General features: G+C 44.4%; 1 protein-coding gene across 4 annotated transcripts in view; it reads right to left on the bottom strand.

Moving 5' to 3' along the window:
* The window catches only part of MAP3K13 (mitogen-activated protein kinase kinase kinase 13), a 55747-nt gene extending 33162 nt beyond the window's left edge, over positions 1–22585 (bottom strand). For 2 of the 4 annotated variants that reach the window (XM_015871170.2, XM_015871163.2), the window contains exons 1-3: positions 22491–22585; positions 14705–14821; positions 3110–3252 (exon numbers count right to left, since the gene is read on the bottom strand). The gene's annotated coding sequence lies outside the window, so the exon portion shown is untranslated. Of the gene's footprint in view, positions 1–3109; positions 3253–14704; positions 14822–16599; positions 16977–21434; positions 21540–22490 lie in introns of those variants that run through there. The other 2 variants (XM_015871165.2, XM_015871164.2) reach the window with 2 other exon arrangements.
* Positions 22586–27120: the final 4535 nt, after the last annotated feature.

The raw sequence follows: 27120 nt of genomic DNA, 5'->3' as shown, positions 1-27120 counted from the left end.
GATGCTTTTAAAGCTGGCTAAGTTACAGCCACCCTTCCCCTCCCAGGCTGGGAGCTGCAGAGCACTGCTGGGCTCATGGGACCTGAGAACACAGGCTGGGAACACATGGTGAGGAAAGCAGAGTCTTATCACCTCCATGATTCCCACAGAAAGGCACTGATCTGTCAATGCATAAATAGGAAACTACTGAGGAAATAATGAAACAATATAGGATGTTCTGTTCAGAGGGTAAAACCAACTTGCACAAATATACCAACAACTGCTGAGCAGATGTTCTGTAGAGAAGGATTTGGAGACACAGAGAGGATCACAGACTGAGTGCAAATTACAAATATCAAGTTGTCACAAACAAGACAACTTTATCCAATCACAGGAGCTCAAATTCAAGAGAATGGAAGAAACCAGTCTGTTCAGTTATGCTAAAGTCCATTGTAAAGCCCATTTTGGGGTAAGGCTTGCCAAGAAACAGAACCACCAGGAGAGCAGCGCTGACAAGGGGACCTTAGGGCTGAGTGGGCTGACTGAGGTTGCCCCATCTGAGCAAAGCAAACCAAATGCACTCAAAAAGCCCTTATCTTCACCTCTGTGGTGAGAAGGGGGAGTAATGCACTCAAACTGCAAATAATAGAAGATTACTTAAACCACTGAAAGGAGCTTTGTAAATGGTGACTACAGCCCTAGCCCAGAGAAGTCCCATTGCCTCCTGTGTTAGGTGGTAAATAAGTGAATGCCTCACAAGAACTGCCCAGCAATGCAGATGATGAGCCAAAAGGTCAGGATGATCTTCTGGAACTTTGCAGGACTCTCTTCCTTTGAAGACAATGAAATACTGAAAGCTCTGCAGCAAAGCCAGGAGCTAAAAAATTAATCTGATCTTTTGCAGCATGAGGTCTTGCTGAATTAAATCTCTCCAGCCCTGCTGCTGTTATACAACCTATTTGAGGAATATTACTCAGACTTATAGCAAAAAAAAAAAAAAAATACAAAAAGAAAATGTCAAAAGCCCATTAAGGAAGCTGAATTCAAGCATTTGTAAGTTGGAGCCTGCTAGAATGAGGCACTATTTTTGGTATTAACAGTTCTCTGTAGCTTTGTGATAAAGTTCCTTTGAGAACCGTTGATCAGCCCTATGTAAATACTCTTAACACACATAAAACCTACTCATCATCCTCCTCCCAGACTAGCACCATGAAGCTCTTGGTAGCTTTTTCTTTACAGCTCACTGCTATTTTTCCTTCTCCTCTTTCCAGTGGCAATCCTGTTCTGCTGCTGCTGCACACAGACCCCAGGATCCTCTTGGTTGGTCAGAGGAATCACAAGACAGAATCACTTGCTTTACAAAGAGTGATGATACCTTAAACACTGGAAGTCAGGTTTAACAGATTTTTGGTTCAGAATAGTTAGATTCAGCATCAAACTTGTCCAGCAATGGTGGCTTTGACTCTTGCTTTCAAGAGTGATGCTGGACAGCACAGAATCAATCACATGTACCATGCCCAAAGCAGGACACTCTCAAGAGGTGCTGCACGACATACCAAATACTTGTTTTCTCAATTAAGTCATAGAGCTGTCTCCAAGGGACAGCCAAAAATAAAACATCCCTCAAAGGGGCACACAAAAGTCAGGCAATGTTCCAGCATTCATCTAAATCAAACCATCGGCTTTGCACAGCACAGGATTTTATCTATCCAGAGAAAAGGAGTACCATGTTTGTAAACACAAGTGATGCCTATGAGAGACAGAATGACAGTCATGCTCAAAATATGGCAGCTGAAGCATTAACCCCACAACATTCCAGGACAGTTTTGTCATAGTAGTATATAAAACCTGTAGTACTTCACAAGGAGAGTAAGAACAGGGACTACACATCCCCTTCAAGCTGAGAGATATAAGCCTGCTCAGACCCCAACATCTCACTTAGCAGAGAGGCAGGGTTTGCAGAAAGTGCCTGCATCCTTTTCATATAGAATCTAACAGTGTCAGGAAAATAAAATGCCAACAATAAACTACACAATTAGAGCATGTCTGGTTGACTTTCTCCCCCACTCTCTGTGATGTACTAGACTTCACATTTCTCCACAAAGAGGCACTTTTTGTCCTTAAGGCACCTCCTGTTCCACTGGGACACCACTACTGTGCATATTACACACCAATCCAAAGCACCTTTTCTATTAACTGAAGAAAATGACACCAATAAAAGAGATGCAGCACTAGTGAAGAAACTGATTGTTGGTGAAGATGCAAGGGCAGGGGAGTTTATGCGACTAATTGCTCTCACTGTGATGAGATAAAGTTTAAATCAAGGGAGAATGTCTTTCTTTAGCAAAATGATTTCTCAGCCAGTATCTGTAAAAAAATAAACAATAAACAATATTCCTCCAAGCTTAATTCCCTAAAGATTATAGTATTACTTTACAATCTGCTCCTTGTCACAGTTCTCACATACAGCTCTGCACCCAATACAAAATGTTAGATACCTTCTTTTAATACAAACAAAACGCAATAGTAAAGAAAGTCCTCAATCGCAGCTGGCACTTGCCAAAGGGCAGCATCAGACAGAAAGGGAGACACACAAGCTCTGCACTACCTATGGCAACAGGCATCAGACATAAAATCAGCAGCGAGAGCCAGCAAATCCACGTGCCCATGGCACAGCAGTTACCTCCAGAAGTCAAGCTTGATACTACTATAAACATTTGACATCATTTTATAAATAGTGAACAGTTGCTAGAAAACAAACAAACGGCTAAAAGCATCTTGTTCTAGCATTATTTACCCTATAGCCTGCTTCTCAATTTTGAAGTGATTCATTACTCTCTACATTGTTTGGAATTTCACTGTGTCTACTCGTCCCTTCCTGTTCACTACAGACTGCATCCGAACCCATAAGATGTCCTGCAACTAAGCTACTGCAGGAGAGTGAGGTTAGCAGTGACATGGCTGTGGACGTACTATCACACAGGATGGTAAGCTTACCTCAACCCCACCTTTGAAAAGCAAAGCACATCTAAAATTTATGGGTAGCTGCAGGAGTGAGTGCTTTATTGTTTCGTGCCTGCTCAAGTTTCTGACTCGTTGCTACAGTTAAAGCACAGACAGCTGTGGGTACCTGATCATTTTTCCAGGTGCACTGAAAGCCCATGTCCCTTTGGCTTGCTGCACATCAGACTCTTCAAGTCAGGTAAACCGAGCTGCTCCCTGAAGCTGCACCACAGGTAATGCTCAAGACAATCCAGCAGCGAATTCTTCTCTCTAGAAAGAAAAGCAATAAGGAACCTCAGAATCTTATAGAACAAAGATCTGTTTAATTAAATGTTCCTAATACCCATGCAAAATGTCCCATTAGCACATCTTGACGCTACATAATACATTTAAAGGCAGCAGAATACTGCCAAAATAAAGTATGCACGTTCAAAAAGGGTGGAATCTGGAAACAGAAAGACATCACATTTAGCACATCCTTCCTTAGCATGCTCTATAGTTCCTTTATGTTACAGTGTTAACCTAAATTAAGAAAGCAGCTCCCACAATAGAGCTCACAGCTTTCCATATTCAATGCATACATCTCATTCTGGATTGGATTTTAAAATAACACACTCTAAGATAATCTATTAATGATTCCTCTCACGTAATTTTATACCTACACTTCAAATTGTTTCCCTCTTCTCAAGGAAATCTTAGGAAAAGCACAAGCTGTTGCAGTCCTCCACCATACACACAGCCCATCGTACCATCATCCCTCTTGCCATCACAACCATGCAAGCAAAGAAACTGGGACTTCCATTTCTCAGCCTGCTGCATATTCTTCCTACCCCACAAAAATCCAAAGGCTTAGCCCAGCTCTTCATAAAATTAGAAATAATTAACACCTTGAAATTGCTGAACAAGGCAAAGACTGAACTAATTGGTCTTAAAACAGATTGCTTCTACCCGCAGACCTATTTACACATGAAAACATAGATACTTGCCATCATTTGTAAGGAACTCATTCAGTGGTTCCATCAAATCAATGGCCCCAAAAGCCAGCTAGCCATCAGATTTTAACTACAGTTTAAGGAAAGGAATGGTACACGTACATTCATGTGCACACACACACACATACATATATACACATGCACAGAAAGATGTGTTTTCTTGCTTAAGGAAAAGCAGACTGCAAGTAGATAGGTACTACAGATGAAACAGTAATACATAATTGAGAATCAAACCACATAAAAAGGAAAAGATTGCATTTGATTACATTACGGTTAAAACAGCACATTGTAACAGAGAGATATTCTTAAAAGACACGAGTGTGACAATGCCTGAAGTTGGCAGGATGCCACTGGAATATATGGCTGAATCTCACACACAAAAAGTATGTCCATCTGAGGCTTAAAACATCAGTTTTAAGCAGAAGTTTTAAGCCAACAGAATTGTCAGCACTCTGGAAGAAAAAGGTTTTGGGGGCCTGAGGTCTTCTGCCACCAGGTGAGTGCTGCTCCTCCTGCATGGGGATTTACTACAGCCTTTACAGCCCTCTGCTTTTAACACACGGCCTTCCAGATTCAACTTGGAAGCTTCTGTGTGTCTGTAAAGCTAATACTCTTGGTAATCAATCAATCAATCACATGAATAAAACAAATACAAAACCACTCACATGCAATGAAGAGAACCAAATTATCTGGAAACAATTCCAGAACACACCTGATGATTAGATTTTTTTTCCCCCTTTCATATCAGCCAAGGATTTGTTCAACCTATTACTTCTCATCCCAACAAAATACCAGCAGAATGCTCAGCATCTGGATTTAAACACGATCCCCTACAGATGTATTTTATTTAAAGAACTGAACAAGCAGGACACTATTTGCTTTGAAATTCTCCTACAAGCGGTGAAAGCAGAGCTGTGACTGTTGCATTGTATTCAGCAGAGCTCGGACTGCATTCCCTGCATCCGGTTTTAAGACCTGTTAGAGATGCTACTCAGTGCTGTAGCATGGCTTTGCACTCTCCTGATGGCATCTAGTTCAAAATAGATCATTTTGTGCAGGATAAATACTTACAGGGAAGATGCACGAACAGCACAAAGCCAGCAACTGCAGCCGACTTCTGCAGTCACCTTTGTCCCTGCCTGGCTGCTGGTCCCGGATTATTGCTGGTCTTTAACTACCCGGGCCTTGAAACCCTGAGAAGCTCCTATTCCAGCTCAGCAAGGTGGAAGGGTTTGTTGTTTTAACAGTTGGCTGATTGCAGCTTATCAGCAAGTTTTCAAAGGTTAAACATCATATTTGCATGGCAAAGAGCACAGAAAGCACAAGGAAAAGGTCGATTTTGCGTTACTCTTCCTGCTGCAGCGGGTTCCTCCAGCAAGAGCGAGGGCTGCCATACACCTCTGCCCACAGTGCCATCCAGAGAAAGAAGAGAAACGAAAATCCCTGCTCTAAGAAATTATAGCCAGGGCCAGCCACCAAGTTACACACGTATTCCTAATTCATCCTGGCTGAAGCCACACACCAGCAGCAGCTGCCTCTCTCAATTACCAACCAATAGAATGACAGAATGGCCTGGGTTGAAAAGGACCACAATGATCAGCTCGTTCCAACCCCCTGCTGTGTGCAGGGTCACCAACCAGCAGCCCAGGCTGCCCAGAGCCACATCCAGCCTGGCCTTGAATGCCTGCAGGGATGGGGCATCCACAGCCTCCTTGGGCAACCTGTTCCAGTGCGTCACCACCCTGTGGGTGAAAAACTTCCTCCTAACATCCAACCTCCCCTCACTTCTGCAGGTCCAACATCTACACCCAGTGCAACTCTAACATCCAGGCTGGTTCATTAGAACTAGTTCTCTCTGGGTTCTTCTGCCACATTTGTGCTGACAGAGTCTGAGGTCTTCGGATGCCTTAAGTGATGTGTCTGATATGTGCTAGCTGTACGTTGTTACCTTCTCCCTCTCCTGAAGCAGTCATCACTGAAGTGCTTATTCTACTCTATTTTAGGAACATGGGCTTTTAGCATCCTCATAGCAGTATTTCAAGCTAAAAAAGGTAAATCAAAGAAGTAGAGTGCTTCTGCAGGGAAGATTAAGCACTTATGACATTCCATGGTTCCTGTAAAAGTCTCTGATCAGGCTTTGGAACAACCCTCACTTCTGCAAGTTATTTTCCCTTCTGGTGCGCCCAATAAACAACCATTGTCAGACCTCAGGCCACAGAGCAGCCTGCAGTAAGATCCAAGACATCAAAAATACCTGACTGCTCCTTATAGAAACCAAGTCACTCAACACAGCTCACAGTGTCAGTAGGTAACATGCTGTAGCATTGTGTTATCTAGATCAAGGAGTAAGGAGCTCCTACCCAATTACATCACCTTGATGTAATGAGACTGCTAAGCACATCCAGGTGCAAATAACAGAGGCCAGTAAGGAACAACCGTTCCCCTTTATTTCCTTGAGTTACTCCTATACTGATGAATAGGCTTAGGCTGCTGAAATAAATTTATGAGGGAGACAAGTTGTGGATTAGCATTTCTTATGACTAAAATAACTTATCCAAAAAAAGAAATGAATGCATTCCCTCACCTCTACCTCCACTTTTCTTCCTTTTTCAGCTCCCACCTCTCCTAGACCATAAATTAATCATCATTATCTGCTTCTCTTCCCTCTGTTGTCAGAGAAGAGCCCATTCCCTCCCTTGTTTATATCTTTCTCACCTCAACTAACTCTTCCTATTGTTGGCAAGCTAGAAAGTAATAAACTACAAACGCTACCAAACCTATTGAAAGCTATCCAGCCTTTGGAAATCCTCCATACAACGAGTGCAGGTCAGTAAAGAGCACATACATTTTCCCTTTTAGAAGTATGAATGGATTTCAAAGCACATACACTGATACCCTCTTCTTTTGCACTCTTCTGAAGATTGGGAAAGTACATTCCAGAAAGCAGCCATGCATTACAGAAGCAGGCTCAACCAGTACATTTTTTTCCTCTCCTGCGGTAGTGAAAAAAACTGAAGGAACAGAAACCCACAGCAAAACCACAATTAACCTACAGAGAGAAAAAATTAAGTGCTGCGAGCACACCCACATCAGAAGCCTCTTTTTCGCTGCAATTAGCTGCTGACAGTACGCTTGCAAAGCCAAGACAGCATTCAAGGTCTTCCACACATCTCAGGTAGGAACACACTACTGCCGAGACAACAGGACCTCAATTTTCAGTGCTGTCTGCTTTGAACTTCCAGCTTCCCAAAAGCTGATGACTCTTCTTCCTACAGCACAGCAGCCTTGGTAGATGTGTGAAAAAAAGAGGCCAGATCTGATGCTAAAAAGATATGGGTGACCACAGAACACTGGTGTGCCATGCTGCTTAAGTGACAGGAAACAATAAATCTTTATATTGACACATTATGATATCGTTATACTGTAACTGCAACGTCCTGTGAGACAATCATGCTATTTTCTTTTGAGAAACTCTTAAAATAAGATAAAAGGCACTCAGCAAATTTAAGAGTTTTCCCCTATCTCATCAAACATTGGTTTATGATCCTGCCTTCATACAGAGGCTGCAGATGAGACACATCCCAAGGAAGCAGCTCACCAACCAGCTCACAAAACACTTCTTGGAGCCCTGGCCTCAGTTGTGCTTTGTGATGTACAACCGTATGGAGGATCCATTCAGACCAAGCTCCAGATGACCACGGTTACTCACAGATCAGCACGTGCTCCCCAAAGAAAGCACAGACACTAATTAGTTGGAGCTGGGGATGCCTACAGGTATGCAACATCTTCTGCAGTGCTTCTTGGGCAACTAATAAAGCTAACAGTCACTATCAGAGCTGTATTTTTCATCTTATTCTTTACTGAAGAGTCAAAAGGAAGCCTCCCTACATCTCCAACTTACAATAGCAGCAGTAGCTCCATTCTTCCAGCACAGAACAGGCTGTAAATATTGGCTGAAAACAGTTATTCCCGCTGGGGACTGGTAAGTGACTGTAATTGTTGGCAGCAGTTGGGGGCCAGGGGAGTCACTCTCATGCCAAACAGCAGACAGAACAAAACACAAAAAAAATGACTGCACCTTGCATACACTGCAATCGCTGATCCTAGATAGCATGGAAAGAGCCACAGCCTTGAAACGCCCATGGGATCCTTGTGTTTGTGCTTAAGTTGAAGGAAATAAGTTGAAAGAGGGAATTAAAAAAAAAAAAAAACAAAACAATTTTAGAACAGCTCTCCTCGACTACCAAAACTGCTTAAAAGTGAAATGACTGAGAAGGTGCTCTGCCCTTTGTGTCTCTCATTCAAAGCTAAGACAGCATCACTGAAGGGAACATCACCAAAACATCTGCAGACGGTGATGCTGGTTAGGATTTCCCTTTCACCAATAGAATTCACTCCAGAAACACAATCCCAGCATGCTATCGAGGTATTTCTGATCTCAGTAAATAAAATAAACACAAACCATGAACAGAAAATACATATACAGAATGTTGCTTAACAAATGCAAAGCTCAGCTACATCAATAAAGAATATCACATATTTTTGGCATTTTCTTCCATCAATAATGCCCAGTAATTTGTTTAGCTTTCCATAAGAAATCATTTACATAAGCAGATCGATACGCAGCAATTTCTGGACAAAACAGTTGAAGTTCAGTTACTGAATATTCAATCCTACCAATTACCTGTATTAGCTAGGTTGCAAATCCGAAGATCCAAAGCCATGTGATGCCATGGATTTACTGACTGGCCCCCAAAAGGCTAAGTAGTAAAGGGAGAATCCAGAAATAAGGCCAAAAGATGACTCAGTATATCTGCTGAAGACTACACCAAGGTTTCCACAGGAGGAGACTGATGGCTGCAATATAAGCAGGAAGTAATCCTTGAGAAATCATTCTGCTCATCTTCTGCAGAACTGCTACCCATTGTACAGGAAGGTGACAAGCTGAGTTTGTAACCTGGTGAACTTTAAGGCTGAAGAGAAGGAGAGCAGTAGCAGGTGGCCTTTGAGATCAAGGTCTTTGCTGCTGCGGTTTCAGCATGTATTCTTTTGCTCCAGGCCATCACTCGCTCTCACACAATTCCCAGAAAGACCAAATTCTGCTTCAGAGGTCAAACAAACCCCTCAAAAAAGAACCACCCCAGTATCTTGGAAACATGAAGCAATCAGAACAACATCCCCCTATCAAGTGTCCAAGGTAACAAAGGTAATCAAGGTGAAAGCACAAGGTAAGACTCTGATTGCAGACACTAAGTATCAATACAGGTATTACTTCTCTACCTTGGGCTTTGTGAAACTCATTTCAGATGACACAAAGGACAATTCTCATAGATCATTAGAAGAGCCAGCTAAGAAGTTAATGCACACTTCTGCCTCCCCTCTGGGCTTGTCTTCTATCTTCTGTGTAAGTAACAAGTTGATCAAGCTTCTTCTTTCCTGCATGCACACAGCTCAGAAGAGCACATCCATCTGCCCTCCCTGCTCTACCACACATTTGCATGCAGTTTGCTGTTTTCCTTCTTTTTTTAAGCACCAGAAAGAGTGAAAATAATCCCTAATCCACTCATATGCTTTGGCATCATTAGCCTAACTTCTGTTGTCACTGGTAACTGCTCCTCACACCTCTTGCAGTTCTGACCTCTGCTGCTATTGTGTACTTTTCCCTCTAACTAGTAAGAGTGAGAACTGATGCATCCCTCACCCCTTTTCCTCCTCTTGTTGAAACCTTATTTCCACTGCTCTAATAGTTCTTGACTTAACTAGGACAAGGAAAATTATTCTGGGCTCCTCTGTCCTAGCAGTGCGGCTATTCCATATTAACCATCCAGAGCACTAAAAAGTCACACTGGAGCCTCAGGCAACCAGTCTAATGTTCCCTTCAATTCATAGTTTAATATAATCACCCAGTATTACCGGATGTGTCTATAGCCATTGCATTCACTGCTACATATATCCACTTTCTTTCTACTGCTGCCAGCAGGTCACCCCACATTCCTGCCACTAGCAGGAACCCCCCTGCACCTTGAGCTGTCACCTCATCACCTCCTGTACAAAGACACCACTGAGACTACAAATTCATTGTCCTTGCTGCAGTCAGGACCAAATCAGCATAACAAACCCAGTGGAGGGTTTGCTACTTGGAGCTCTCACCACCTTCCTTGCAGTTAGCGCACAGGTAGTATAACAAGCTTGTGCATCAGCAAGTGTGCATCTCATTCACAGCCACTACCATAGAACCTCTGGGACAGAGAGCATTAGAAACAGCTTGAAACCAAGCGATGTGTTGCTGTACGAAACAGCAGCTGAGACTGCTTGCACTTGGCCTCGCAGGCTTCCACTTCAATTGCAGCACACAGGAATGCATTAGTAACAATGTCAGAAAGCCCAGCATCCACTTCATTTATTTTGACGAAGGCTTTCTCTGCCCTCATCTTCACTGACTGCATGTGTCAGAGGAAGGTCAAAATGGCTAAATTTTCTCCTGCACTGTACAAAGAGGTCTGAAGAACAGCAGTAAATTTAGCCCTTTCCATTTTCACCGTGGCTGAAGAAAGAGCGGAAGGAATTTATTACCATCGCATTGACTCCGGCGTAACCTGGCTGCTTTTATCAACGTTGCTTAATTTAAGAGATAAAACCAGAGCTCCTTTTTGCCTGAGATTAAAAAGATCCATCAACTCAAAGACAGCGTTTAGATTTCAAGGAAAAATGAAGTGTGGGAACACATATGTGAGCAGGAGACTTGAGCACCTCTCCCAACACGGTTATCTCGACACAAGTCATATTGCAGTGCTCATGCACCAGGGGATGGAGAGTCAGATGTTAAATAAACCAAGTACCTTATCAACCACACGAAACTTCTCCTTTACTCAGCAGTGTTGAGTAAACACATTAGTTTACCAGAAATGTAATTCTATTTCAAGATGGCAAGTGCAAATGTTCAGGAGAAACAATATCTTCTTATTTGATAAGATGACATGCAGACAAATAATGCTAGCTGGCAATCTTGCAGCAAAGTGAATGCTGCACCTTTCCCACACTGGCATAGCTCATCGTTATACATGGCCATAATGCAATCCAACATTGTGTGATACGTCCACTCAACACATAAACGTAAGAAAAATGTTTACCATACGAATTGTTATACTCAGGAAGCTGGGGAAAACACTGTAACAATCTGTGTGATACTTCAGCTGCTAAAGCTACCAAACTAAGCGACAGCATAATGTGCTCTGCTAACCAAAACGGATTTTCTTCATAGCAGAACTTAATAGAAGGCAGACATATTGTGGCCGTCAGTCCGGATGCTCTAAAGCAGGCTGCAGACTGGCACAGTGAGATCCCAGATCAGGGAGCCCTAAAGTGTTGTTCATAGAGAGCTAATCAAGGGGCAGTGGCTGTGTAAATCAGCTCTAAGAGCATCAGGTCTCAGGCAGATATTGACAGAGCAGCCCGCTTCACCATTAAGTGAAGGCTATCAGATCCCAGCAGCAATACTTCACACCCTGCTGAAGCAAAACTGTTCCCAACACAGCAAATGAAGCATCCAAACAAATCTGTGCACATCTACCAACCGAGCTGTCAAATTCACTGCCCCAGCATCGACAGCAGCTATAAATTCAACATGGGGATGAGTCTGATGGATCTTCCTCTAGGAAACTTGGTGTTTGTCTCCAGCTGTTACACTACTGGTACCATAAATGAGTTGCGTCTACTACAGTTCCTGCTTATAACATTAAATCCTTAAGATCTCCAAAAATGATCTCTAGTGATGGCTAGGATAGCTCCCCTTGGCTGAAGGGGATAACCAACACCCTGCAGGCAGCATCAGTAGCAGCAATGGACTATCTAAGGGTTTATGCAGCTTTCCATCACATCTTTAGTCCCTGCTGGGCTTGAGAGCTCCCACAAAAATGGAGTCATCCACCCAGCATTGGAAACATTTCCCTACCAGAGAAAGTACAGATGGATGGCAATGGACTCTGGCTGGACAGCATTATCTGGTTTGTGAGCCTTTGCCCCATGTCCAAATTTAGTCAAGACTTACATTAAATCGGTGACAAATGATTCTCTCAGGGAGAAAAGAATTTAGACCAAAATCACTGAGGCAAATCCTATAAGGCCAGATGATGCCACTAGGGACAGAAAGACAAAGGACAGAAACTAATCAGGACCCCTATGTCTATGCAAGGTCTTATTCTTAGGACAGAAGCAGACTGCTGTCACTCACATGAAAAATGGGCATAAATCCACAGCCTCAAAAAAACGAGTAGTTATCCCACATCTAAATGCAAGCAAGTCTTAGAGCACCTACACAGACTGGAGGGCAACACGTGCCCTACTCCCTCCCAGCAAAGCTTCTTGGTGAGTGCAGACACTCCCAGTGCTCTGCCCCCATATGTAAGCTGTAAATATCCTCTTCTAGAAGGCAGTGACACGGCACCAGTGCTCAGCCACCCTTGGCTAAGGCCACTGCTGCAGAAACACAGCTCACAGCTCTTCAGTCCTAAAGCCCTATCTGCAGCAATCAGCCATCCTTGGAGGCAGTCAAGCAGGAACAAAGTGCTGACACTTCCTGCTGCAGTGACAGCTCCGAACACAGCATGCCTTGGTACTCCCAGGGGAGGAGGCCAGAGAAGCACTGCCTTCAGTGCCCTGTCCTGCGGGAGGGACGCAATCAGAACACACAGCAGATCCAGCTTGCAGGCCATCTGGCTAACCACAATGCTGCCTCTGATCAAGAGGAGGCTTAGAGCCAAGAATCAGTACCAACTGTTTTAATGGAAACATCTCCAAATATTTTTCCAGCTACTGTTGAAAATACGTACCCTAACAAGGCCAGAACAGCAAGGAGAACCAATGGAGATCTCTCCCTACCACAGCACCGTGAGAAGATCCTGTGCTGAGAAAAGCTGCTGAAGTTGTGATAGGAGGTAAGAAACCAGCTAGTCAAATACAAACAAGAAGCTGGAGCACTCAAAGCAGACAGTATCAGAATACCAGCACTAGCTGGTATTTACCTAATGACTCATGCAGAGAAGAATCCATTCATTTAGGTGTACAGACCTACAGTCTGTGAACAGGTAACAGGAGAGCTTATAAAACGACTGGGAGCTCAGCTCTTCCTGACCTCAGAGAACAAAGAAGCCTTGTAGCAAGAAAAACATCCTTCTTTCACAGTCTCTTTCCTCATTCTCACACGGACTTTCTCCAGAGACGAAAACTGCACTTTCCACCAAGATGCAAAAGCAGAAGACACAGAGCACAAGGAAGACCAGGTGATCTACATAAACACAGAAGTACAGATCACATCAGAATAAACACTTCCACATTTCCCAGATTCCCAGTTTTCTAGATTTTTCTAGCAACAGGATTCACAGATAACATTTTACCTCCTAAACACCCTTCATGCAAGCACAAACAGCATCAGGTGTAACTACTGGCTTCTGCAATCACTCAAATGTCACAACAATTTTATGTCGAATATTAATATACAGATAGTTTTATTGGTGCAGAATTCATAGACCAAACTTAAAATATCCTTCTCTTCAAAAATAACTTAAGATCATTATATAAATACAAATGCATAATATGGAAAGCAAGTAGGGCACTCCAATGATTAGTGTAGTTTGAAAGTGTAGGCTGGAAAAACAGTAAATTTTTATATATATGTATATATATATATTTATATACACACAACACATGCAAAGGACACAAGGCTTCTTTTATATCCTTATTAAAGTGATAGTAAAGTCTATATCACCATGTTTTAAATCTTAACTGTTTGTGACTTTTCCTATTATGATTTCTGTCCTTAAAGGATGGATTTTAAAACATCACTGTACAGTCACCACCTACAGCCCTAAGGGGCTGAGTACAGAACTAACAGAAAAGATACCACAAACTCTACAAAATAAGATGGATTTCATTTCATTGAAGCGCTGTGTTCTTTACTTTGGGGAAATTAATTTACCGTCCTTGACAGCATACATTCTTCTTCAGCTGCTCTGAGCAATGATAACATCACTTGAGGTATGACTGCAACTGAATTTGAAAAAGCCTCATCTAATTTAATACAGTCAGCAATCTGAAGTTTGTCTTGCAAACTTAACTTTCGCATCCTGCAAGTAAAACACCTGTGCTTCCCTTACCCTCCAGAAATTATCCATGTTCAAGATAGAAAGAGCAACGTGGTGGGATAGTGATACGGGAGGTGTCATGGCAAAGGGACTAATGCAAAGGAAAGGTGTTACAAAGGAAAAGTGCTCACCTGTCTCTGAAGATCTAGGCTCACAGGGAAAACTCCACAAGGGAGGGATCTCCAACCAGAGATCCTTCCCCAGTGGCAGTCAGCCCTTAAATGAGGTCTAAGAGAGGTGGAGCCAGGCTTTCACTTGTGCTCCCAGGGCTGACTGGGTCCTTTCCCCAGGTGTTCAATCAGTGGCTCAGGCTGTGACTCAATAGTTCCCATACATTCCATCTCCTTCACTAAGCACTCCATATTTTTTCTTTCCCCCGAGACTTTGGAAATTAACAATAATTCATCCACACGGTAGAAAACACACCTCCTTCCCAGATATTTCTTCCAATGGCAAAACACATCGCTTCACAAGCATGCTTCTATGGGCTGTGCCTTCCCACAGAAGCAGCTGCACACTATCTTTGGGATGACTGATGGTCGAGTCCCAAAACATCAAACAGCTCATCTGTCACCAACAAAACCTACTCACCTTCAAGACATGCTAGTTTCCAGTAGAAACGCATGAATAGACTCATTTTGGATGATGTAATGGTCCATCAGTTTCTGCACTTAGGTTTCTTTGCTCTTCCTCTCAGAAACAGGTATTCTGAAAATAGAAAAAGAATCTCGATTTAAAATACAGCACACTCTCAGAAAATGATACCACCTTACATAAACATTACATTTTTCCTGCTTTTTGCCTGGCACACTGAAAGGTCACCTAAAACCAACCTGATAGTCGGTTACTGAACAACTCTGCTGACTTATCTCAAAGGAAGCAGTAAGGACTCCTTGCTTTACCCCTGTGACCCTCAGAGTTTACACATTTACTATCTGCTTTACAGTAGCATATTAAGAATTTACCCGGAAGGTTAGGAATGGATAAGTGACTTTAAAGTCACACTGGTACCAGAGCTGAGAATTACACTGTACTACTGACAGTCCCTCTTCACCTTGTCTGCTGCATTTTCATAGAATCACAGAATGGCCTGGATTAAAAAGGACCACAATGGCCATGCAGTTTCAAACCCCCTCCTATGTGCAGGGTCACCAACCACCAGACCAGGCTGCTCAGAGCCACATCCAGCCTGGCCCTGAATGCCTCTGGGGATGGGGCATCCATAACCTCCTTGGGCAACCTGTTTTACACAGCTTCTCTGCAGAGAAGGCCTTGAGTGTCCTGGTGGCCAGCAGTGTGCCCTTGTGAAGGACTATGGGACCCCAGGGTGCATAGCACAGAGTGTGCCCAGCAGGTGAGGGAAGTTCTTCCCCACTGCTCTGTCCTGGTGAGGCCAAAGCTGTGCCCAGTTCTGGGCTCCCAGTGCTAGACAGGGAAGCAGCAGGGTGAGCCCAGTGGAGGGCTACAGGGACATTTGGAGCTCCAGAGATCCCTCCCAACCCTTACAACTGATTCTGTGACATTTATTCACTACGCTTGTGTTAATTTCCAAAATATCAACATCAAACTCCTCCACTTAATTCCACCAAGGTTTCCTCAGTAATAGATGAGACTCCTTGGCCTCATTAGGGACATTCGATTCCAATTGCACAACACAAGGAGAGCACTTCACCTGTTTGAGGTTTTGAGACTTTGATTCAGGTTTGGAAAATGAGCCTGGAAACACAAAGTCAAAACTTACAGCTTGTAAACAAGCAAACACCACCTTAGAAACAAATTTCATAACAGGCCCATTTTACAACCAAAAGTAATTCAAACGCTAGCAAGAATCATCCCAGTTCCATAAGTGGTTTGCTATGAGATTAACCAAGGTCACGTTCTTACATTCAGTCTTAAAAGATTCCTCCCCTGAAAAGCCCCCCCCCAGGGCACCAACTACATTATGAAGTTCAGTGCTCCTGCACATCAGCACAACCTACATCAAAGCACGCTACAGCCTGCCAAGCACTGACTGCCCAAGGAGAGGCCGCATGACTTCTAAGTGAGAGATATCCGCATCCGAGAGCCCCTTAGACTGTGTGAGAGCTGCAGCTGGATGTTCAGAGATAACTGCCAACTCATTAAAATCCAACAGTAAAAGTTTATTAAATATGCAAGCATTATTGGAATTGGACTAGCAGCTATTTAGGCAGATTAAATTCAACACAGCGCGTCCTGCAGCTCCTCTTATCGCTATTATGTAGGCTGCCCTTTTGCAGTGTCCATGAAAGGGTCACACAGTGGTAGCCAAAGCAGTGAAACCCTCCATCTGTTCTAGTTTACTCAGGTCACATTCACAAGGTTCCCAGCAGCCAGGAAGCCTAGAAAAGACAGCTACTTCCCAGCAACTCCAGCTAAACACGTGCTACTACACCAGACTGCAGGAGATGCAACCTTCCCAAGAGCTTTTACCCTCTTTGGCCACAGCTGCTGGACAAGACCCGTACCTCTCTGCAGGCTCACAGGTAGGCAGGTTTGGTATGTATTCCCAGCTCTCAGTTCTTCTCACCTTTCTGCTGGAGTTGGAAGAGAATGAGGGTGGTGCATCAGACAGACAAGATAGACTAAAGAATGCCAAACACTTAAAAGCAGCACTTCTGTGCCACCTGAGAACACACAACACAAGCACAAAGCCCTGCTTGGAGCTACTCATTTGCAGCTATCCAGAAACAAGCACCAGAGCCCTCCATGCAGACAGTAACCCCAGTACAGCTCCACAAAGTGCAGTTTCATTCCTGGATGACTCTGCAAAGTCTCAGTGCTTGGTGAGTAACTACACCAAGAACACAGAGGTTCATTCCAAGTCTGATATCACTTCGAAGAGTTCTTCATTAAAACTCTCAGCATCATTTGATCTGGCCCAGGGGGTGAAGGGGCATATTTATCCCACAAAGCATAAACAAGCTCATGGAAGCTTCTACTGCACCTCCAAGCAGCTCTGGCAATAACCTTGCTCTTAGAACCATTTAGCACTCAGCCTATGGAATTCAACACATGAATTCAAAATGTAACTTGTTTTTTGGTGCTGTAACTATACAGGTCTCCCACAAAACCAGCAGAAGACCCCAAGGATCTGTTAGCCAAGAGGGATTCTGACATAAAACAACACCATTATGCTTTGCAGAACCCACAAGCAGCAGCAGCTTGTTCGGGGTCAGATGTACAAAACCCTGCAGCTGGCTGCCTATTCAGTCACCTCATTGAGCTCCCAAACATAACTGTATTAAACCACTCCCATCGAGTTTCCATTATTCTTCCCCAGCAGCTCTTACCCCCAGGAGAAAACAATGGGTGATTGAACATAAATATAATCTAGCTTGCAGCCAGTACCTCCAAAGAGTCTGGTGATGAGCAGGCTACAGGAGGAGCCTCTCATCACAAAAACACAACAAATCAGTTACCCAGCAGCACTACTTCCTCCCTCACTGATTGATAGGCAGGTACATCAAAACTACAGGTCATTTGCATTCCTCAAGTACAATAACCCATTAAAAAAGTACTACATTTGTAAGTGAATCCGGAAGGTCAAAGCGCTCTTAGTCATCCAGCTGCTATGTTAACCTTTGCTTAGGAAGGGATGAAAAGAATCCTCCCAAGCAGCCCCATGACTAAAAAAAAACACTTCTAAACATTCTCGCTCTGCCACTGAGCAATACCACAAAGAAAGTCTGGTTGTTGTAAAGCAAACAGGCAGGAAACAAATGATACTAAGGAAATTAGGCTACTGCCTGCTGTGGTCCTTGGCACCACCAGCATGGGAGCCCAACGCCACTGCTATTCCAGCAGTATTTAACCTCCTGGTGGATCTGAGGCCAGCAATGGAGCTGGATACACAGCACCAGTGGGAAACTGCTCTTCATGAAACACTCTAACAGTCCAGAGACAGGCACTGCTAACTGAGGGAGCATCACTGCTGTTAGTACTAAGCTAACACAGCAGAGACACTGAGCAAAGGCCTGAGCTGTGGCGGTCACGGTACCAGGCACCAAACAAGACAGTGACAATGCAGCCTGACGAGTGGTGCCAGCACAGCAATCCAGAGCTGCAGATGCCAGGAGCATTGGTCTTTATCTGCAAGCTGATGGGCAAATCTGTTGAGCTAAGAAAAGAGTAGCCGCAGCTCACAAACCCGAAGAAGAGAACAAGATGTTTCCTGGCAAGACAAAAGGAGCAAAAAGAGCGTTTTCTCACCCACTTGCTGCTTGAATTGCTGCTTTCCCCTTAACTTGGCTCTGAAGTCAGACAGGCTCACCACCTTCTCTATAAGAAAACTCCAAAAATAGCTCACACAAATGCAGTGGATTCTACTTGGGAACATAGAATGAACAACGCTCTTTGTTCACAGCTCACACCACAGCAGCACACTCACACTTGGTGGATGAACACAAGGACAAACGTGGGCCACGTATGCAGAGGAAAAAGATAACGAGACATCAAAGATATCATAGATGTCATCCTCGGAGTCAGGAAATGAAGATCTATTAAAGCAGCCTGCGAGCGCTGGGGTGCAGCTCAATAGGAGCCAGATGGGCTAAGGGAAAAACCAGCTTCATGGGAAAGTTTAGAAGGTGGTGGTTGGCTTTTTTTTCCCCATTAAATTGTCTGATGACTCATTAAAGAGTGATGTAACTTTTCAGTTAGGCATGAGACTTACACAAAGAACTCTCCTAATCAGCTCTCCAAGTAATCCTCTGATCACCATCTGGAGTTCAATCTAAATCCTGATCTGTTACGCTAAGCACCCGTGCACCTCTGAAACCAAGAATGCGGTATAAACACACCTGAGATGAACCACATCCTGACTGCAAGTTCACAGAGAGGTAAAAGAGAAAGGAAATGATTAAAACTGGAGCTGCCTTTTGCTCCTCGAGCTCTTCACAGACATCTCTACATTGCAGAACAGACACAGACTGTGCCAGAGGTAACTCCTGTCCATCACATCTAGGGAGAGGCTTCAAAGTGAGTAGAAAGACAGGAGTTATCAACATAATGCTACAGCTAAAACAAAACCTTTCTTCTGGCAGGCAAAACAACCAGCAGAGTTACCAAAAACATATGCAAAGAATCAGCTATTTCATAAGTAACTCAAACCTTCTTACCTCTGCAGCATGCAGAAATTCCTTTACCTAAAGCACCATACGACAGCAGGACTTTTCAGCTGTAGTTTTTTTGATGGTGTTTTTTTTCCTCCTGATTAACTGGAGCTCCTATTCCCCATGGGGCAAACAAGAAAGTCTGAGATGCCTCTCGCTGACAAAGCCTCTTAGCTCAAGAAATGAGTTCTCTCATATACAGTGCTTGGTGTCACATGCTGGGCTGCCCACAGCAAAGCACTGAAGGCTTAGACGTGTCACACCACTGAGGAACGCATCTAATCTCATCAGTTCCAGAGGAATTCTCCTCTTTTCAAAGCAGTTTATCAGTCACCTTTTAGACCACTGCAAGAAAGTCCACCATGGTAAGGAAAGAGGCATGGAGCAGGGAGAAATCATTGGAGCAAGTATGTTTAGTTCCTACTTGACAGCAAATGCTTACAAGAATAAGGATACTTTTTTTCTCGGTTTGGTTGTTGTTGCTGTTTTCCAAGTTACAATGTATATTAAAACCAAGAAGCTTTCCATGCTGGAAGGAAGAGCCAGAGCCTCCTGACAGCTGGCTTACAGGCACACAGAATTTCTTCCAGCTAGAAGTAGGTACGTTTAAGCATTAAAAAAAGAGTTAGATTAGAAAGCTGATCAGACATGGCAAAGGCAGACTCGAGTCACTTCACCACAAGTACAACCCCAATTACCTGCTCACACCACGCAGCAGAGACTACCAACAGTCAACACCAGTGTACTACAGGATGCTTTAAGATCACAATGCAAAATGAACCCCCCCAAAAAAGCTAATACCTTTTATATTCTTACTTCATACTTGTCTGGAAATGGTGTTTCAATTAACTTCTATCTAATTTGTGTGGAAGGAGGCACTAGAGGCTGAGCCTCCTGGTGAAGGTTACCATTGGGGAGAGCAGACTGCTCTAATCTGGAGGGTGAGACTTTTACCTTGTCATTATCTTTGGCACAGTACTTCCCCCCTGGCTCCAGCAACTGATGTTCATAAGGGTTTCACAAGACCAAAGTCCTACGCAACCGGTAAATATTTAACTTCAGCACTGTACTGTGCGGACCCACCTAAAGCATTGGATATAGGAGCCTACTTACACTATCTTTTCTAACCAAGAATAATCAATGGCAATTTATCTTCTTTATGAGGAGTCATAAAGATAAACTCTACAAGGACAGCAGTTACGTTTTAGTTCTAATAATTTTAATAGAGGACCCCAAAGTGAATACTACCAGGAAAGGAGATGTAAGCAATGTACTCCAGAACAGGTTCGGGAGGGGGGGGGAGGCAGAGGCCACAGTGCAAAGGTCATTTACAACCTAAGCACACAGAGTTCTGGAAGCTCAAGAAAAAGCATTTTATCACTGCAATCCTGCCATTAAACTTTGTCACCAAATCTTACATAAACTTCTTGGACTTCACAAGGCAAAGCTCCACTAAATACCTGGATACAATCTACAAACTAATGTACCACCCCAGACTTAGAAATAATACGATTAGCATGGAGGCTCATGCTTGTTTCCAAGCAGAAAGTCTGCTCTTAGTCTTAGTGCAACACGTTTAGATCCCAGCGATGTTCTTTGCATTCCTCCAATGGAAATCAGTGCTGATAGTCTCACTCCAGGCAGAGATCTTTCTGATGTCTCACACAGCTCTATAACTAAGATTCCAATCAAAAGCCGTACAGAACAATTACCTGTTGACTCCATTCCAACTGTTTTCTTTATCTAAATGTGACTTATTCATTTTTTTCCCCAAGTGCCCCCATTCGTACTGTTTTGAACACCAGTTTCAGCAATGATTCTTATCGGCAATAGTCACTATAGGTAAATTTCTTATGCTTCTACTTACTACTACTTATACTACTACCCTTAGTACCCCTCTACTTACCCTTACTTATACTACTACTTACTTATACTAGACCTTTTCCACTCTTATGCTAAAGCAGGCCGGCTCCAAATGTAATGCTTTCCAGGAAGGAAACTAAAAACATCTACACTACTTTTTGTGCAGTGCGAGGAGGCTGAGAATACTGGCCCACAATGAAATAAGGAGACAGACAGTGCTGCACAGCTTTAACTAAACTGAGCGGGACCGGAGGGGAGCAGGGAACAAGAATTTCCAGTTTCAAGAAAGAAGAATAAGGAAAAGCAAAGCCAGGAGGGCAGCCTACCTGTCCAAGGAACCGCAGCCTCGGGCACGCTTTCAGAAGCTGCTGTAAAGCCTGGAATCCCAGCAGTGCCCAGCTGGGCGGGCCTGCCGATCCCATACAGCCTGTGCTCACTGCGCTTCCATCCAGCGCTGAGCGCTGCCAGCAGGGAGCCAGCCGGCCACGCAGGCACTCACACCCCACAGGCAATGAAAGGAGGTAACAGGAGGATGGGAAGGAGGTGCATAGGGCTGCCCTTCTCAGCAGCAACGTTACCATAAGCCTTCTCTCCTGACACTGTACTCTCGCTGACACAGTTACCGAGCAGTGTAAGCTTTCACGGCTCAAACAGAGCCGGAATGAGGAACCAAACCCACCTCCGGACGGCTGCTGAGAGCAGTATTGCTCTTTATTTGCCCATTCTGCTTTGAGAAGGAGACAGGTGTAAAGCCAGCCTACCTTTGGCACAGTACAACTAGAGGGCAGAAGGACGGAACACGAAGCAATAAGGCGACCTCAGCAGCACAACTGCCACGAGAGGGGAGGGTGATGGGTTCCAACCCATTTTCTCCCCACGTTTCCCTTCCTTTGCTCCACGCTGCGGGCACATTACTCACAGCACCTCCACCGAGACAGACACCACGAAACCACTGAAACTACGGCAGACATTTGGTAAAGCCGATGATGGCAGCAGATGTTCCGATGTGCCCACGGCCTCCGAAGCGTTCGGTCCAGACAGGATTAGGACACAGCAATAATCCGCTCCGGGGCTGCCTGCAGACGGACCCAAACGCTTCCACCCGCCCGCTAAAAGGAGGCGACGCGCCGCGGACGCCCCAAAGCCGTTGGCAGGCAGCGTCAGCCCGCCGCCATGCAAACAACTTCAGCTGCTTCAACCCGCTAAACTTCTTTTTGTCGTGCGTGTCAACCTGGGAGCTACGGCCTTACAACAAGGCAGCTCCCGGCTCGGCCAGCGCACAGCCCGGCTTCCCCCATACCCGGAGCAGTGCCTCATCCCCCGCACCTCCTGCCCACCCCTCGGTGAGCTCAGTGAGCTCAATGAGCCCGACCCGCCGCTACCTGCTCCGCTCCCGCCGGGCTCCTGCTGCGCTCCTGCCGCCCCGCCGCTTCCGGCCGCCGTGTTGGCGCAGGCGCTGACGGGCGCTGAGGATGGAGGATGAAGAGCCGGCAGCCCCCAGCGGGGAGACGTCGGGGGTGATGGAGCGGAGATGAGCTCGGTGTGTGCGACAACCCCGAGAACAGGGACACTGGAATGAGGGACAGACCCTGCCCGGCTCCGGAGCTGCCAATGGGATGGCCGCGGTGGGCAGTAGTGTACCACCTGGGGCATCGCTCCTAGGCTCAGAGATGGCTATTTCCAGTCTTCCCCACTTATGCCAGAGAGCAATTTAGGCAGGTCGTGATTTATCTGCAGTGCAGCAGTGCTGTGGATGTCCCATCCCTGGAGGCATTCGAGGCCAGGCTGCATGTGGCTCTGGGCAGCCTGGGCTGGTGGGTTGGAACGAGATGCTCACTGTGGTCCTTTTCAAGCCAGTTCAAACCATTCTATGATTCTATGATATGAGCATTTTTTCAGCCAGCTTTCTCAGAACATGACGATGCAGCCTGCATGGCCAAACCAGACATTCAGGTCTCTCACAGTTGCTTTTAACATGATACTTCACTACTGGACAGAAAAGTATTTCACTGGCAGTACACCAACAGAGCATCCTGCAGCCTGGGATGGGGAATAGAAACATGTATTGATTACATACATCTTCTTATCGTCATGGGCAACACCTTTCCAAGCCTCCTTCTAGAAACAGCTCTCTACAATGCCTTGCGTTGTTTTTATTTCTAGTAAGGATGTGAGTATTTACATCATATCTCAGCCTGTACAAATTGCCTGGCATTCTTCATGTTCAATTCCTCATGTTATTCCAAATAGCTGGATTGTTTCATGCTGATTCTAACACAGCAGAACACTGCATTAAGCCATGCATAGATATATCAAACAAGGAGCTTACTTAATTCTCTTCATTAGTGCTTTTCTGTGATGCTTCCACTTCACAGTCTTTTTGCTGGTCCATAAAAACAGTGTCAGAGTCAATGCTAAGGGACTAAGATACACTGAAGGAGTTACTAAGACTTTAAATGAATGATGCTTTCTGAAGATATTCTGAATTTCCATTCTCAATTCAATTTCCTGCCTGTCAGACTTATGCAGGGCTAGAGAAGAGAGTAAAATCAGAAGGAAAAGATAGCTACTGAAGTCCATACTGCAGTATAGAGGGATGGGAGCAAACATCTCCTGTTTGCTGACATCAGATCTTGGATCAAGTCCTACACTGTTTCTAATGATATTACTCACTGTAAATATTCCATGTAGTGTAAGAAAAAAAGGAGGGTGGGAGGGGGACAAGATCTGTGTGACAGCACCGAGTGCTTATGTTTGCTCATACAAAGAGTTAACAAAAAACATTGCCCTTTTCCATTCCTTAGCCAGTGGAAGATGTAGCGATTGAGTCGATCAAGGGGCATTTCACATGCTAAGCAACAAGGGCTGTTGCTGAAGGTCCCTGCGCTGGGCTGTTCTGTCGGATATAAACCCAAGGTCTCTGCCTGCAGAAGCAGTACCACAGCTTGCCAGGAGGTGCTGCTTTGAAACCATGCAAATATCAGAGCTTACAAGTCCTGAGAGAGGCTTGCAATATTAAAAGCGACTGCCAGATTGGTTGTTCTGGCAGCGAGAACTCCAGATCCTTAATTTGAAACGATGGGTTTTGTTTAAGACAAGTAAAATTCTGCCTGTCCACACTGCACAGGCACAGTCCAGAAGGAAGGAGCTGCTCATTAGGAAGGGCAAGCAGTAGCAGGGACCCACTGGACAGACACACAGCTGTTTATGACCTAGAGCCCTTGATTTCAGTATGTATTAACAGTGACAAATACTAGCCTTGGAGACAGGCTCCTCAGTGGAAATTTAAACTCTAGGATAGGGTATTTATTTAGCAGCCCTCAGTATCCTGTGGTGCAGATGTAGTTCCCACTCCTGCTCCAGCTGTGCCTTTCAAAGAGCTCTATGTACCAGCCTCAGGCTCTGAGCTCCAGCTCTCTTTTAGAAACAGTTTACTGGAAGGACCTTACAGTCAGCAGAAGAGAAGTCACATCAGGGTGGGCTTCACCAAAGGAGCCTTTGAAAAGCATTTGATGATCAGATGCTAACAAGTGTTCCTAGCAGATTGAGCCGTGTCCTCTGAAGTACCAAGGTTCACAGGTATAACTGGAACAAACACTAACCTGAGCCTCCGCAAAGCATCTGCGTGTAGCATTCAGCACTTCCTGAGCACTCTGTGGGTCCCAGGAGGCTGCAGAATTGCCAGATAGGTGGTGCTCCGGCTCAAGAGGAAGCAGGATTCCCTTCCTTCTACCACAGCACATGCTGAGGGGCTGGCAGACAGAGCACAACATTCATATTCATTTCAATCTGCCCTTTGATGAAAATCCTTCATTTCTATTTCTAGTAATGGGGTCTCTAAGGTATTGGTATTCTCCTTTTGAGCAGCTTTTCATTACTCCAGAATGGCAATGGGCACATGGTGTATTTTCTGAGCATCATCCGCTACCATGTAGTCAAAAGACCAGTAATCAAAGGGATGACAAAATGTAACAACACTTACAGGTCTGCAACTATCTCACTGCCTCCTTCTGCTGAAAGCAAGCTTTGCTTACTCAGTCTTCTTTACACATAATCACCGGCTCTTCTGAAATAGCATTGACTGTTACAGAGACAGACAAGACCAGGACTGTCCCCTTGCAGAGGGTGAACAACATACGAGCTGTTTCAGATATTGTGTTAGCTTCGTTTCTCTTTGTAAAGCAAGGTTTGTCTTCTTTTGGCAGGCCTAGGGCTAAGAAAGCTGCCACCATGTCTGATGGTTTTACAGTCAACAGCTGTTTTCCATGGAGGCGTATGCTGCCAGGCAATCTGGAGGCAAGAATCTGCTCCTTAGAAGCACTGGATACTACAGAAGTTCTTGCTGAATACTATCTTCATTACTCTTTGTCAATGTTAACTGTGCTAGCAGGCTCTGCAACCTCTCCATTCTCCCACAGCTACCTGTGCTCAGGTACAGCAGAGCTCCATCGCCTTGGATCAAACTGCTGTGAAAATGGAAGACAGCTGAGGTGTGACAGAAAAGAAAATAAAGGGAAACAAGAAGCCTGATCTGGGGCTGCTCATGCACTCCTCATCCTTCATTGGTTTGAGTTTAACCTCAGGTCCTTGTATTTGGTCCTTGTGTAACTCAGTGAAGTACAGATTAAACACTTAACAGAAAGCTCAGAAGACTTTAATATCCTCTGCCATATAAGCGTAAACTTCCTTTTCTTGTTACCAAAATCTATTTATGTTTAAGAGGATTGTACTGCTTACAGCAACAAACCTTTAGCACTTACTGCAACCTTTCCATCAATCTATAAAGTTGCTGAGCTTTCTCTTTCTCAAAACTGTTTTCTTCTGTGCTTATTCATGCTCAGAAGGGCCCCGCTGTGCCACAACTGTGGTGATTACGTTATTAAAGGACAAGTAAATTGGAGCTCTACATTATAAACAGGAAGTACAACTAATTGGAGTGATCTTTGATTTTGGTCTGGTTAATAAAAAACCAACCAGTTCTCCCCCACAGCTCCAAGGTACAGCTTACAATATTTTTGTAAACTCCCCATACGCACTGTTTTACAGGGAAATTGCAGAGCATTATCCCTGGTTTTGTCTTATCACATTTAATATTTACCTTGGGGGGGCGGAACCTTAACCTCTTACCTGAGTTCTTAGCCCTACCCTGCACAACTTTCATTATGCCTGACAGATAGGCAACCAAAATAAACCGAACAGGGGGAAGTGAAGTCCTCATCCAAGTTGATAGCCCTACCATGCACAACTTTCACTACAAGTGATGGGCAGGCAGCCAAAACAAAATAATCATGATAATAAAAGAATGTTTTAATACTCACTAATCAGTGGTCTTGTCTGCAGGGCTCTTCAACCTGGGGATCAAGGTCCTCCCAAGAATACCTCTGTGTTAGATGACACTGTGAACTCAGGAACTGTTGAGGCTTACCCCATCTGGGGTGCTAAATTGATGCTGTAAGTCGCTCTGTTGTGAAACTCTTCAGGAATCAAACTGGAGCATCAGAAGGCAGGCACTCTGTATTTTCAGTGCTGAAAGCACGGGGGTTGCATTCCACCTATCACGAATACCTTGTACAAAAGATCTTCAGCTTATGTACATTACTTGCATCACATATGCTGAGGTTTTCTTGGAGGTACAAATGCATTCAATACTTGCTTTCACAATAGCTGATTCCAAGCAGAACTTCCTTATCTACTTGGTACAAAGACTTAACAGAACTCCCCTTATTTGCTTGGTAAAAAGACCAATATCTATCTAATTATCTACTTGATACAATGAGAAAGCTCTTCCCATTATCCAAACAAACTTCAGGGCTATCCATCAAGGAACACGAGCAAACTTAACAATTTTGTTACAGCTCATTTTAAGCTGGGGAACGAGGAAGGATTTATTCACTGAGAACAGGCTCCCAGGGCAGTGGGCACGGCCCTAAGCTGCCAGAGCTCAAGAAGAATCCAGACACCACCCTGAGACATACGGTCTGATTTTCAAGTGGCACTATGTAGAGCCAGGGG

The sequence above is a fragment of the Coturnix japonica genome, chromosome 9 (genome assembly GCF_001577835.2).
Source record: "Coturnix japonica isolate 7356 chromosome 9, Coturnix japonica 2.1, whole genome shotgun sequence".
NCBI classification, from domain to species: domain Eukaryota; kingdom Metazoa; phylum Chordata; class Aves; order Galliformes; family Phasianidae; genus Coturnix; species Coturnix japonica.
The sequence above is the reverse complement of the archived record's forward strand: the minus strand, read 5'-3'. Positions and strand labels throughout refer to the sequence as shown.